This window comes from Odocoileus virginianus, unplaced genomic scaffold (assembly GCF_023699985.2).
Source record: "Odocoileus virginianus isolate 20LAN1187 ecotype Illinois unplaced genomic scaffold, Ovbor_1.2 Unplaced_Contig_19, whole genome shotgun sequence".
Lineage (NCBI taxonomy): Eukaryota > Metazoa > Chordata > Mammalia > Artiodactyla > Cervidae > Odocoileus > Odocoileus virginianus.
The window spans coordinates 1,250,522-1,263,217 of NW_027224336.1; the positions used below are offsets into that span (position 1 = coordinate 1,250,522).

Sequence of the window (12,696 nt, forward strand, 5' to 3'; positions counted from 1 at the left end):
AATTAGTCACTTCATTAAAATCCAATGTGCCAAGCCTGTAGAGACGAGAGTAGAATGGTGGGAAAATTCCTTGTGATTTCACCTGGATCCATTTGTTGGTTCCAATGGTTTTTGGTGGCGTCTTTAGGTTTTCCTATATATGGTATTGTGTCATCTACAAAGAGTGACAGTTTTACTTCTTCCTTTCCAACATGAATGTCTTCTCCTCTTTCCATCGCCTAACTGGTGGCTGCGTCTTCCAGCACTGTGTTGAAGGAAAGTGGCTAGAGGGGGCCTCGTTGTCTTGCTCCTGATCTGAGAGGAGGAGCTTTCAGCGTTGCATCAGTCGCCTCTCGGCCTTTTGGCTAAGACCAAGTGCAGCTTTGCATCGTGAGGACGGCGGCTGTGGCTGGCCGCACATGGCCTTTATTGCGCTCTGGCACATCCTTTTGCACCCGCTGTGTTGAGAGTTTTTATCACGAAGGGATGCTGAATGTTGCCATACCCAGCAGGGCGCACAGCCAGCTGGCCCGTCGACCACGGAGGCGTCGGGGGGGCAGGGCCCTCAGCAGGCTGCACCCACCGGAGCCAACAGGTTAGAGGGAGACCCTCAGATCGGCACCCTCGGCACCGGCGCTACCGAGGCAGCCTGAGACGGCAGAAACGCCTCCAGCGGTGGCTCAGTCCCTGGGGAGCAGCCCGGCTGGCTCCTGCCTCTCTGGGGGACGGTTCGAGATGAGTAAGGGGGTTCCCTTCACTCATGCTCCATGTGCCCTTTGACCTGGCACTTTCATGGTGGTTTTTAGGTTGAGTGAGTCCGCATGCATACATTTTAGGAGCAGATTTTCTGCTCCCTGCAGTCTTACAGCTCTCCTTCCGTTCTCCAAAGCCAGGCGTTAGCGGGTTTGTCTCTCATGTGAGGGCCCAGGACCTGGGGCGCCAGGTACGGAGTTTCCATCCCTTGCTTCTCAGGGAAAACGCCCACCCCTCCGTGACCCCTCCCAGTGGTGGATCGCCAGGGCTGGGGCGTGGGGTTTTCTTCCGTGAGACCCTCTCTCTAGCTGCCCTACCCATCCTGAAGCTTCCTTTAACCTTCATTGTGGAGACTCTTAACCTAGTTTTTAGATCCCTTTCCAAGGGAATTCCTTCATACATGGTTGTAGACTGTTGTGTTAGGGGAGGAGGTGCGCACAGGCGCTTCCTTCTCCGCATCTTGAAGCGGTCTCTCGTCTTCTTCGTTAGCTGAGCTGGAGTCTGGCAGGCAGGTTCCACCAGGAAAGAGCTAACTGCCGCCAAAGGGCGGGAGGGGAGGTCCAGACCAGCGCCAGGCAAGCAGAAAGAGCCCCTGTCTCCACGCATCTGCTCTCGTGGCCAAGCACCCTCCGTGCACTCTGGGTAATGTACATACGCTCTGGCCACGCTCTGTTAAACGCAAATTATAGTATCTTGTTCCCCTCTGCAAACACAGAGCCAGTATGAATGGTTTTCCCAACGGCTTTAGTCAGAGGAAAGGCTGAACAACAGAACCTAGCTTATGGCCAGTGAACCCTCGACCCAAGCAAACCAAATAGATCAAGCCCAGATTTTGTCTACATGATAAACATACATGTGCATGACTCCAGCTGTGAATGGCTGAGTTGTGTTAAGGCACCAATAAGGATAAGGCTGGTGGAGTAAATAAAGTTCTCTTTCTCTCTCTCTCTCTCTCTCTCACTCACACACACACACACACACAAACATGTCAAAAAGTGGTAGCTGGGTCACCCAGGTGTACGATTAATGTATGACGTAGACATTGTCTTTGATTCAGGAAATAATGACTATGCAATGTGAAGGAGAAGAGTTAGGGGAAGAGGATCGTGATGATGTTTCTCTTTGAGTTAAAAAAAAATTCTGATTGCACTAAATTTTCACCATCAACAACACCAAATAATTATACAAGTAGATATGATATGTCTATTTAATTTTGGTAGAAAAAAAATTCCCCAAATTGAAGCAGAAGTTGATACTAAATATTTTTTAATTAGGAATTAATTCTTCAAACACTCTACAATGTCCAAAACTGAGATAAAAATGTCATTAAAGAAAGTAACCCAGTTGGATGGGTAAGTGCTCATTCTCCAGTTATTACTGATCCTTTCAGAAGGGACATTCAATCTTTAAATGATTATTCTAAATCTGACTCCTTGCTGAAGTCATAGGCTCACTGCCTGCTCTTTTCTATTATTCTTTCTTTTAAAAATAAAACTGCTTTTCTTTGATAGACAATATTGTATTGAAATTATCCAGGGGGAAAAGAACCCAAGAGTTACTGTCTTTGATCAGAGCACAGACTACGCCTTTATGCTAAAATGAGAAGTTTAAGATGTCTTTACTTATACAAATTAAGAAATAGGGGCTGTGCTGAATATCATAATGTAAATAAAAGACATTCTTGGATCGTATCGTTTTTAGGAATGCTGTGTTGCAGGCAAATGTCAGCTGCCAGAAAAATGAAGACAGATTGACTGGTCCAGGCAGTGAGCCTGCGCTGGGCTGATGCAGGATAGAGCCAGTCACCCTGATCTGAGGCTGGCTCACTTCTCCCAAAACTCCTCCCTGCCCTTCCCCCATCTGGGGCCTTACAGAGATGTTTTTTAACACGTGGTCAGCGTCCTATTTGGTTTCTGGCTTCCTAAATTTTGTCCCCCTCCCCCCACAAAAGCATTATGCCAATTATTTCTGTCTTTCCTGACCAGTCGGGGGTAGGTAATTGAGGCTGAGTGTGAGCCTTTTTCTCTTGCGTCCCACTCAGACATGCATCCACACAACAGGACAGCAACATCTCATTACATAGACTGGTCGTCGGGAAACCAGGTACTGGTTGTCAAGACAGCCTTGTCCAGGAAGTGACCAGTGGTAAAGTCTGAATTACTGTTGGCAACGTTTGTAAGACGTTCTGTTCCAGGAAGAGGGAGATGATGACCATGAAACTCAGAAAAATTGGTTTGGGGCAAATGATATGATACATGATACATTTTCCTGCTATGGAGAATGGCATGAACAGAAGGGGAAAGGTAATCTAAACGGTCTTTGGCTAAGAATGAGTCAGTCTCTGAAAGTCTGCTAAGGTACGTGTTTAGGGTCTGAAATTCACAGGCAAGGGGCAGACGTTTCAATTTCTGTATTCATTTCAGGAATGTCAGTGAAAACAAAACTGCTTAAAAATTATCCTTGAGATTTTATGGTACAAGTGCTTACTATGTTGTGACATTTTATGGGAAGAAAGTTTTTAAAAAGATGAATGTGAAACTTAGAGAAAAGGAATCCTTAACTTCTCTGTCCAACAAGAAGGATTTCTTTTCCTTTCTTTCTAACCGATTTGGTTTTTATCATCATTATTGTAATTTTCTTTTAGCATTGGCAGTTGGCATTGCAGACTCTGGGTAAAGAGGTTTCTGTTTAAAATTAAAAGATTCCTCAGAATGGTAATTTCACACACACTTAGCCCACATGTGGGTTTGCATCTGATTTTTCCAATCAGGACACTTACTTGGACGGGCTTTTGAGGGTCAGTTTTCTATAGTGCATTAGGTTGTTTAGAATCCACCAAAATGCTGCACAGATGTGGGTATTGCTGCCTCATCCCTGGCCGCTGGATGCTCCAGTCTCCTGCAGGACTCTAACTGGGGCTTCCCAGGTGGCGCTGGTAGTAAAGAACCCGCCTGCCAGTGCAGGAGACTTAAGAGACCCCAGTTCGATCCCTGGGTCAGGAAGATCCCCTGGAGGAGGGCATGGCAACCACTCCAGTATTCTTGCCTGGAGAATCCCAGGGACAGAGGAGCCTGGTGGGCTACAGTCCACGGGGTCTCAGAGTCAGACACAACTTAGCATGCATGTATGCACGCAGGACAGTGACAGGAAGCACACTTTAACATTCTCGATGAATACGCTATTTTCACCCATTAATCCCTGGTGTTTTTTTTTTTTAAATAAGAGGCTTTTCTTACACGTATATATCATTCCCGTTTGTTGGTTATGACAAAGTCAGTATGGTTTGTGGTCGTTATTGTTACTGTTCAGTTGCTCAGTCGTTGCTGACTCTTTGTGACCCCATGGACTGTAGCACGCCAGGTTTCCCTGTCCTTCACTATCTCCCAGAGTTTGCTCAAACTCTTGTCCATTGAGTTGGTGATGACATTCAACCATCTCACCCTCTGTCATCCCTTCTCTTTCTGCCTTCAATCTTTCCTGGCATCAGGGTCTTTTCCAATGAGTTGGCTGTTTGCATTAAGTGACCCAAGTATTGTAGCTTCAGCTTCAGCATCAGTCCTTCCAATGAACACCCAGGACTTATCTCCTTCAGGATTGACTGGTTTGATATCCTTGCTATCCAAGGGACTCTCAAGAGTCTTCTCTAGAACCACAGTTCAAAAGCATCAATTCTTGGCACTCAGCCTTCTTTACGGTCCAGCTCTCACATCTGTATTGGAAAAACCATGGCTTTGACTATATGGACCTTTGTTGGCAAAGTGACATCTCAGGTTTTTAATACACCATCTAGGTTTGTCAAAGATTTTCTTCCAAGGAGCAAGCGTCTTAATTTCATGGCTGCAGTCACTGGCCACAGTGCCAGGAAAATAAAATTTGTCACTGTTTTTAATATTTACCTATCTATTTGCCATGAAGTGATGGGACCAGATGCCATGATCTTAGTTTTTTGAATGTTGAGTTTTAAGCCAGCTTTTTCACTCTCCTCTTTCACCTTCATCAAGAGGTTCTTTAGTTCCTCTTTGCTTTCTGCCATTAGGGTGATGTCATCTGCATATCTGAAGTTATTGATATTTCTCTCAGCAATCTTGATTCCAGCTTGTGATTCATCCAGCCTGGCATTTCACATGATATACTCTGCATATAAGTTAAATAAGCAGGGTGACAATATACAGCCTTGACATACTCCTTTCCCAATTTTGAACCAGTCCATTGTTCCATGTCTGGTTCTAACTGTTGCTTCTTGACCTGCATACAGGTTTCTCAGGAGGCAGGTAAGGTGGTCTGGTATTCCCATCTCTTTGAGAATTTTCCATAGTTTGTTGTGATCCATACAGTCAAAGACTCTTGCATAGTTAATAAAGCAGAAGTGAAGTCGCTCAGTCGTCTGACTCTTTGCGACCCCATGGACTGTAGCCTACCAGGTTCCTCTGTCCATGGGATTTTCCAGGCAAGAGTACTACTGGAGTGGGTTGCCATTTCCTTCTCCAGGGGATCTTCCTGACCCAGGGATCGAACCCGGGTCTCCTGCATTGCAAGCAGACGCTTTACCATCTGAGCCACCAGGAAAGTCTCCAATAAAGCAGAAGTAGATGTTTTTTCTGGAATTCCCTTGCTTTTTGTATGATCCAAAGAATGCTGGCAATTTGATCTCTGGTTTCTCTGCCTCTTCTAAATCCAGCTTGTACATCTGGAAGCTCTTGGTGCACACACAGTTGAAGCCTAGCTTGAAGAATTTTGAGCATTGCCTTGCTAGCGTGTGAAATGAGTGCAATTGTGTGGTAGTTTGAACATTGTTTAGCCTTTCACTTCTTTGGGTTTGGAATGAAAACTGACCTGTGGCCTCTGCTGAGTTTTCCAAATTTGCTGGCATATTGAATGCAACACTTTAATAGGATCATCTTTTAGGATTTGAAATTGTTCAACTGAAATTCCATCACCTCAGCTAGCTTTGTTCATAGTGATTCTTCCTAACGCCCACTTGACTTTATACTCCAGTATGTCTGGCTCTAGGTGAGTGACCTCACCATAGTGGTTATCCACATCTTTAAGACCTTTTTTGTATAATTCTTCTGTGTATTCTTGTGTCCTTTTCTTAATCTCTTCTGTTTCTGTTAGATCTTTACCTTTTCCATCTTTTATTGTGCCCATCCTTGCATGAAATTTTCCCTTGATAACTCCAAATTTTCTTGAAGATATCTCTAGTCTTTCCTCTATTTCTTTGCATTGTTCACTTAAAAAGCACTTCCCTGGTGGCTTAGATGGTGAGGAATTTGCCTCCAATGCATGAGACCTGGTTTTGATCCCTGAGTGGGGAACATTCCCCGCAGAAGGGAATGACAACCCACTCCAGTATTCTTGCCTGGGAAATCCCATGGACAGAGGAGCCTGGCAGTTACTATGGGGTTTCAAAGAGTCAGATATGACTGAGCGACCAACATTTTCACTGTTAAATGTCATCCTTGATGTTCTTCAAGTATTCTTCTAATTATGATTATTATAATCATCATCATAATAATTATTATTTTATTTTAGTTTTAGTAGTTGGCTTGTTGCCTCCCCAGTAACGAAGTTCTGTTTAAAACTGAGTTAAGGTAAGAACTGGCAGGTGTACCCCAAAGGTCTACCGTCTGCATGATGAGGAAACACCCAGCCCTCTGTCACTGGTGAGACCTTATTTATCCCAGACCTGACACAACACCCGGCATCCAGTGCAATAGAATGAATGGAGTACTAATTAAATGTAGAGTCATAATATGGATTAATTTATAAATTTTACAAAATACCTGGTGACTAATGTTTAATGTCGCAGCTGGGAAATGCTACCCTCAGGGCAGAAGGTGTCTTGGATGTTTAGACACTTGGTATTGGTTACAGAACCTGTAAAAAGTACTGAAAATTTACCATAGATGTCTATAAAACACACGTACTTCTTGTGATAAATAATAGTTTATGTATTTTATTGGCCAGGCAACTGACAGCAATAACTGTACGTAAACAACAGAGGGAAACTTTATTACTCAGACACAGAATAATAAAAAATTGCCCAGGGGACAGAAAAGCAAATTTAAATAATGATATCCTGGCTTGGGAATTATTTCACAATTAAGGTAACTTCCATCAAGAAGGCAATATTTTCCAGCTGTTCTCTGCAACCTTTACCATTTGCATTATACCTTTTATTTTTGTTGAGTAATAGAAGCAGTTAATTCAAGGCATTATAGTCTATTCTACATTTGGACACCATGCTTCTCAGGAGCCGATTTTTTTTTATCCTGGCAGTTGAACAGGATATAAATGTCATTTTAATAATAGGAACTGAAAATTTAATAATATGGTATTAAACTGTAAGTATAAGTGAATAATACTAGTCCTAGTTCACTTTATTTCCTACATAATTCTGGCCTATTAATGGAGTTTCTATTCAAAGGAATGCTGTATTACAAGATTTTTTTTTAAGTAAAGAAGCTTTCAACAGAAACACAGAGTAAAAAGGAAGATACATGTTGAGATATATATGTGGATTGTTGGAGATACTCATGAATATTTATATGAGTTAAATTTTCTTTGCCTGAAATATTCAGAAAAAAAAAGAGACATAAAGGTGACTTTCACTTAGAGCATTTCCTTAATTCTTCGTGTAATTTGATGTGTGTGTGTATATGTATGTATATATATATATATTTATATACACCCAAGAATACATTGGAAAAAGCAGAAACACTTGCATAAAGTGAAAGATAAAATGGAACAGAAGTGAGCCAGACATTAGACAGTGTTTAGAAGCAAAACTACTGCTAAGGGTTTGTGTTCATAACTGGGCTGAGTGGTCCTCTCCTGTTGCCAGAGAGAGATGTTATATGGTGATCAGAATTAACTCTGAAAAACAACAACCAAGTTTCTCTGTTTCATCTTGGCACGTCGTTGGAAATATGGCTAGGTTATAAAAAACTCAATTAGCTATTTTATACTTTGAGTCAGAGAATTTTCACTGATACAAAGAAAAAATGATTATAAATTAAGAGAGATGTTTGATCAATTAAAATGAACAAATACATTTGTTATACCCAGATGCTGTGAGTTTAAATCTTTCCCTAATAAAGCCTTGTTTATCTTTATTTCCTTCAGTGTTTCCAGTCAGTTTTCATTCCTCCTCTCTCCTGGGCACACCGCCTTTCGGCCACCCATTCACTCTCCAATCTGCCTTCATTGACAGCCGTGTGGGGCGTGCTCACCCTGACCCATCTGGGATGCAGAGAAAACCTTGTTTTCTTTAGATTGTTTGCAGCTTGGAAGTTGAACAGAAACAAACCCCAGTCTTCCTCTTTCACTGGCCCAAGCAAATTCCTTTTTTAAAGAAAAGTTATTTTAGCAATAAGGAATGGATGATTAAAGAAATGGGATACTCTTTAAAAATTTTTTTTTTTCCCCATAGACATACTTTATACGACAGCTGGTCCCTGGGATCCTGGTCTTGGGACTGTGGGCGTGGTGACTGTTTCTTGGCCAAAAGACAGATTTCAAGCAAGTATTTGCTTTATCCCCACCCATCACACTCCAGAAGCTCACCTGCCCGCAGGTGACTGACTTTTGTGTGAGTCAGCCTGTGGAAGCCCCAGGGGAAGTGCACACAGTATTTTTATTACAGGACTGTCCTTCTTAAAACAGAGCCTGGGAGCCTGTGGTTTGAGTTATAGAACGTCTCATGAGAGCTCCTGGCATCTGGTTTGACAATCATCTTTTTAAAAATGTAGTCTTTTGTGAGCTCATGACCCAAAATGATACGGTAAAATTGATGCTGTGGAGACTCGCAGCTGCGTCAGTTGCAGTAGTTATGCAAGCAGGAGAAGAGAATAAATCAGAGTGAACACGGGAGAGATGGACACTGGAGAGGTGGACACTGGGGGGGGGGTGGACACTGGGGCGGTGGATGAAAGGGAGCTTATCCATAGAAACCCTAAATGCTGTCTATCTGCATAGTAGGGGCTGAAGTGACAACCCCTCCGAAAGATGTGTGCATGTCTTCATTCCCAGACCTGTCACTGTGACCTTAATTGGAAAAAGGGTCCTTGCAGACGTGACCAGTGAAGGATCTGGATATGAGGTCCTCCTGGATCATCGCGGTGGCCCTGAATCTAGTGGCAGGTGTCCTCGTAGGAAATACGCAAGGGGAGACCCAGGAGGAGAGGAGAGGCCCTGGGGCCGGGGGCAGAGGCTGCGGCGATGTGGCCAAAGCCAAGGACACCAGAGCCACCGGAAGCCGGAAGAGGCAAAGGGGGACCCTCCCCGGGACCTCTGGGGAGAGCACGGTGCCGCTGCCACCCTGATCTCAGGCTCGGGGCCTCCAGAAGGGACAGAGGACGTATTTCTATTGTTTAAGCCACCAGGAGTTGATGACTGGTTATGGCAGCTACTGGGAACTAGTTTACTTATTCATCTCTCCACCTGCTTACCTGTATCACCTGATGTCTATCTGAATATCAACCCTTACCCTTGCACGGTAGTCTCATTTTTTGTTGATTCATTCTCATCTCTTTAATTACCTGTATTTAATTATTCCATGAGCACTAAAAACAGTTTAGCTATTAACTGAAAAACTCATAAATTCTAATCCTTCTCAGTTTGAGAGGTGGTATGCTGTCTCTCTATTCCATTTTATTACACATATGCACATGTTAAATTTATACATATATGGTAAAAAAAAAAATCTTCATTTTCCATCCGTGCCACCTGTGGGTACTTTTTAATGTTGTCTGTGTTAGATCTCAGGCCTCGAAGAAAAGGACACCATATGCTTTAGATTCCTTTGCCTCCTACTGATCACAATTTTCAGGTATATTCTTTTGACTTAAATTAAAAATGTCTGAACATGTGTTGAGACGGTAACGAAACCAGGAAACAGAAACCACCCCAGTAAACCTGACTCTCCTCCATTTCCCCTTATTTCAGTCAGCGACGCAGGGACCCGCCTAGTCCCCGTGTCAGCACCCAGCAGGCCCTTGTCCCCGTTCGGGGGGCGCTTCCCACCCCTTTGATGCCCCCCACCTGTCTCTCTTCACCTTCACAGCACCAGCTTCTTCATGCCAGTTTCCCCAACCTCCCCCGACTCCCTGGCCTCCCCTCCACCATCACACACGTGCACACCCGCCCCACGCATGAGCACGCACGGGCACACACATTTTCAGGTGAGCCGGGGCTGCCAGCTACAGGGCCCAGCCGTGCTGGCCGGGCCAGCACCCCAGTGGGCGCCCTGAAAGGAGCCTCGAGCCCAGCAGGTCTCCTAAAGGACCTTCTGGAAGAAGCCGTGGCTGCTCTTCTCTTGGGGCCGCGTCTGAAAGGGTGAGAAAGGCCGGAACTTCCTGCGCCGTTTCACACCCCTGCCACAAGGAGAGGGCTGGACCCAGACGGGGGCCAAATGCAAAGGGAGGCGGGAAGCGCGCCCCCTGACCCAGAGGTCCCACGGTGGAGCCGGCCCCTCCCAGGGCTGCGTGTCCCTCCACTGCGGCCCCCCTCATCTTTGGCTGATTGAGCGAGAATTTCACACTTGCCAGTTGAAGCTGTCCCACGAATCTGGCCGCTGCCCTGACGGACACCCTTCCCCTGGTTCCCATGATCCTCGGCAGGCCCTGGCCCTTCATGCCGATTTCCCTGTCTCTGATCCCAGCACCACCTGCAGCCTCCCGTCCCCTGCAGGCGGTCTCACTCAGTCCTCAGGGGCTCCTGGGGCAAAAGGCCGTTCTGCCCTCAGGCCTCCCCGGTTTATCCAGTGGCCAGAAATACTCACTGAGCGCCTATTTCCTGAGCACTGGAGACTTAGGCTCGAACCAGCAGGCAAAAGTTGCTGCCTCCATGGGGCTTGTATTGTAGGAGGGGTGAGGGGGGAGGGCAGAGCATAACTAAAGCTAAGAAGATGCAAAATATGTGCAGACACAGAAGCTTCGAGGTACCAAGGGACCTGAATGCACTCAAAGGAAATGGACACGTGTGCTTAAAGCACCGTACAGGACTGGCCACTGCAGCGGCGCTGATGATTTGTTGTTTAGTTGCTCAGGCTCCTTGGTGAGCACGTGGACTGTGGTCTGCCAGGTTCCCCTGCCCTGGAGACAGCTCAGAGGAAGGACGGGCAGGGGAATGGCTCCAAGGTCTCTCCTTGGTTACCATCCACGTCAGTCCATCCAAGGACCGTTGGGCTGTTTCTGCCAAAGACAAAGGAGGATGGAGTCCAGGTGCCAGGTGAATGCACCCGGAAGTTCTTTTCCACAACTCTCTTCATGCTTGGCTTGGAAGCAAAGAATTCTAAGGCTGCCCCGTGAGTTATTGTGGTGGCCACTAAATTTTTCTTGGACAAGACCCACTGGGCCAGGTCTTGGATAACTATCAGGAACAACACCAGGAAGGTCAAGAAGAAATCCCTCTGTACTTTTGAGCATTGGGTTGACCTTCTTCCAGCCGTAGACCTTGCTGACGCTGCTCCTTGAGGAGCCACCCTTCAGCCAAGTGACAGCTTCTTTTGCCATCAAGACCCGTGAGCCGGGGATGGTCAGCCAGGATTGTCCCCTCTCCTCCCCAGCTTAGCCCGCTATGCCGGTCACTCCTGCATGTGTGGGTGGCCATACAGACTGCAAGGGAGCTGTGTGTCCCTGGAGACTGGGGCACTGGGAGCCTGAAGCCATTTCCCACCCAACCCCATCCATGAAAAGCCTCCACGTCTTTCTCAACGATTGGAGTATTTTCAGTGGATCCATGCTCTTTGTCCAAAATTGTACTGCAGTTGCCTTGGTTCTCTGTCCCTCTGATTTATTGCCTCTGGTCCTTGGGGCTGCACACCTGTTCTCTGAGATTCACCAGAAAGTCTCCAGGGCTTGACCAGGATTACACATACCCACTTAGGGGACAGCCATCCAGGTTTGAGGCCTGAATTCGTGTCCAATCTTAGGTGTGTTTTTAATGGGGAAGGGTGGCTGGCCGAGTCCAGGAGGATTTGGGCAAACAGTCATCAGAGAATAAGAGCGATGGTAGCTAACATATGCCGAGCATGTGCTATGTGTGAAGTGTGTGAGACGGTTTTCACCTAAATCGTTTGGCAATCCAGGTCGACAGCATGGACATTTGAGCATTCAGTTCCCGCCGCAGGGTTCCGGACTCGAGAGTGGCTGTGGATTCCAGTGGGAGTCCAGTGACGCTGGAACTTCAGGTCTGCACATCTTGCCCATAAGCGAAGGCCACATGTTCGTTGCTGGTACATATTGATCTGAAAACCACCACGACCAGAAGTGGGCAGGTCCCAAATACGTACACCTCTCCACGTTGGAAAGAAAGGTGGTGGAGGCTGTCTCCGTGCTTTCTCGACCTGCCCACCTGCCCCCAGAATTCCTGCTTCTCCTGGTTCACTGCTTCTTTCTTCAGGAGAACACACGCTTCCCCAGGGGCCTCCATGAACACTTGCAGACGTTCCACGGGTCTCAGTAACAGGCTGGGGCTTCTTTTTCAGTACTCACGGGTAGCTGGGGCCTGGAGAGTTTCAAAGCCCCTGATTTCGCCGGCAGACTGGGGATGAAGGGGCCAGGGAGGGGGGAAATGGCATGTGACCAGGCTGAGCCCCGTGTGTTGGCTTTGGATGACAGTGTACCCTCGCTCCAAGGACCTTAACTGGCTGATAGAGCGACTGCTTCAGCCAAGGGTCCAATTAATACCCAACATTTGAGGGTTGGTTTTCCAACCCCAGTTAGATGAGTTTCTTGGCACAAAAGGGCTAACTGCTGTAAATGCAATTCATTTCCTTGACTCTGCACCCGCTCTGTAATGAAAGGGTATCACTCTGTCTGGTTAATTCCAGACAAGGTTCTGTGAGCAGATGGGGAATTTGGATTTTCGAATTTGAAAAAAAAAAAAAGCCTAAGTGAGTGTGAGTTTTATGCAGTTACCTTGATACTTCTTCCATCTCATGGAAAACGTACTAAGTTCCAA

At 46.1% G+C, this 12,696-nt stretch overlaps 1 non-coding gene across 1 annotated transcript; it reads right to left on the reverse strand.

Annotated features, from left to right (window-relative positions):
* Positions 1-5,225: 5,225 nt before the first annotated feature.
* On the reverse strand, positions 5,226-5,298 carry TRNAC-GCA (transfer RNA cysteine (anticodon GCA)). Its single transcript has one exon. It is a non-coding gene; the product is annotated as a tRNA-Cys (tRNA).
* Positions 5,299-12,696: the final 7,398 nt, after the last annotated feature.